We start from the raw sequence: 2,685 nt of genomic DNA on the forward strand, positions 1-2,685 counted from the left end.
ACGATAGATTAATGAAGAAGCTGACTTAAAACTGACTGTTGTACTCAAATTTTGTTTAAAAAAAAGTTCATTAAAGAATGTAACGTTAAATAAACTTTCTATTTGATTTGGGGGCCCCTCTAAAGCTGGGTCCCGGGGCAACTGCCCCATATGCCCCTGCGTTAATCAAACTCTGACCTTGTCGAAATATTTCGTTAAATAAGGAGAGCATTCATTCTTGAAAAGAAAAAAAAACTAACTATTCCTGACTAAACAGATTAAAACTAGCGTTTCCTGACTTACACTTAATAAGAAATTTAAAAAAGTTCTTTAAAGTACAAGTTTTTTGTCGATGCCTTTTCGTCAGAATAATATTAAGTAAGAAAAAAAAATAATGCAATTAAAAACAAATCGAGCTCGTAAGTTTTTTGAAAGCATTTATTAACTCTCGAATTCTCATCCTAATTTGAATAACAATACAATTTAAACTGCTTAAACAATTGGGCCATAAAGCGTTCGCAATGTCACATTAAGCATTGTTCAGGCGTTTCTATGTGACTCAGCGGCAGTTGCATTATTAAATTTTCTTGAATGGCAACAGATGAGATAACGAGTTCAGAAAACTCTCTTCTTTTTGTCTGCATTTTTAGAAATTCCATTTCGCACCTGCGCTCATATTGATTCCATTTTGCTAACATAAAGTCGAGAGAGAAAGTGATTGTGTACCAAATTTCCTTCTGTGTCTTGTATGAAATTTGTTTTAAGGACATTTTTCCTGTCAACATCTTTAGAGAACTAAGATTTATAATTACTTACTAATAGCTCCGATTTTCTAAATGGTTTTAGAAAATTTTAAAAAGTATTTAAGATGGAGCTTGTTATAATACTATGAAAAACGCTCCGCTTACTGGACAAAGTTCGCCAAACCTTTTAAAACGGTACAAAATTTATTTTATAAATACAATTAATTTTAAAAAACTGATCATTAAATTTTTCTTGTTCATCACTAAGGTTTAAAAACTTATTGTATGAATGGCACAAGCTAAATGAATATTATCGAAATTGAAGTGGTTGCGAAATTATGAAAACTTCCAAGTGCTTTTGACAAGTAGTTAGCTATCACTTAAATATTTTTGGCTGTTCTTTGAAAGCCCTAAGTTAAGATTATTTCATTGTCATTTTACTGAAAGTTTATAAAACGGATATCGCCATCTAAATTCCTTTATCAGTTATTCGTTGAGAAGGAACAATATTTATAGGGAGGATCTCCAAGAGGAAATTACACAGGAAAAATCATAAGTTCCACGCGATAAGAAAGTTTATACAGCTTTACGATAATTTTCCTTGTAATTTCGAGCAGATATAGAATGTCGTGGCCTGCCAACTACTACGCTTTTTGCAAAATGATCGGGAAGAAGGGGTTTAAATTAATTCTATGCAAAGTTTGCAGTTTTCCGAAAAATCAAAGTACAAAACTTAGTAGTTCCAATACACTTTTGGAGACGTTGAGTGGATCATAATGAAGAAGAGAAAATACAAAATGATCGGGAAGAAGGGGTTTAAACTAATTCGATGCAAAGTTTGCAGTTTTCCGAGAAATCGAAGTACAAAATTTTGTAGTTCCAATACACTTTTGGAGAGGTTGAGTGGATGATAACGAAGAAATGATGATACGAAATGATCGGGAAGAAACTGTTTTAAACTAATTCGATGCAAAGTTTGCAGTTTGCCAAGAAATCAAAGTACAAAATTTTGTAGTTCCAATACACTTTTGGAGAGGTTGAGTGGATGATAACGAAGAAGTGATGATACGAAATGGTCGGAAAGAAGGGGTTTAAACTAATTCGATGCAAAGTTTGCAGTTTTCCAAGAATTCATAATTTTTAATAAAATTAAATAAAATTTGGTAGTTCCAACACCTTTGGAGAAACACACATCCATCAAAAAAANAAAAAAAAAAAAAAAAAAACTCTTAGCGGAAACACTCTTTAACGATATAGCTGGAACAAAGTGGAGTTGCATACGAACTTTTAAATCGTTTTTATGTAGTAGTGCGGAAAAGAAGTTTAAATGAATAAAAATGATAGTTTAAAACATAAACATAGCTATCACTAGAATAAATTTTTACAAAGAGCGTAGAAAGTTGGCAGCCTTGGAATATTCTGTTGAAATCTGTCTTTGTTGATATCACTTACGATATTCACGCGATGCCATTTTAAAACAACAATAGTTTGTGATTTCTAATGAAATGTCTTCAATACAAATTTAAATGAAAACAAATCTCGTGCTTCTTACCTTCACGACTTCCGGTTAGAAAGCATACGACCAGGGCTAAAGAGAATAGAAGGGCTGGTTCACTCCTTTGAAGTAACTCTTGCCGCGCCAATCCTCCGATTTTCTCTAGTGACGTCACTTTGGCGCAAAGCTCGCACTTTTACTTAAAGAACGGAGCGTTCGGCCTTACTAGCTCTAGCTAATATTGGATCATTTCTTTTTACGAGATATTCTAAGACATTTGTTATTTTCTATAATGACTTTCCTCAGTTTTTGCAGTGAATTTACAAGAATTTAAAACTATTATCGAAATGCCAGTTTGAGCGATTGCAACTTGCAAAAGTTCTGATACGAAAACAAAAGGAAAAAATATAATTTTCCGCTTGTTCCCTAAAGTAAATGGACAACTATGTAAATAATGGATTCCGAAAT

Source organism: Parasteatoda tepidariorum, chromosome 9 (genome assembly GCF_043381705.1).
Source record: "Parasteatoda tepidariorum isolate YZ-2023 chromosome 9, CAS_Ptep_4.0, whole genome shotgun sequence".
NCBI lineage: Eukaryota > Metazoa > Arthropoda > Arachnida > Araneae > Theridiidae > Parasteatoda > Parasteatoda tepidariorum.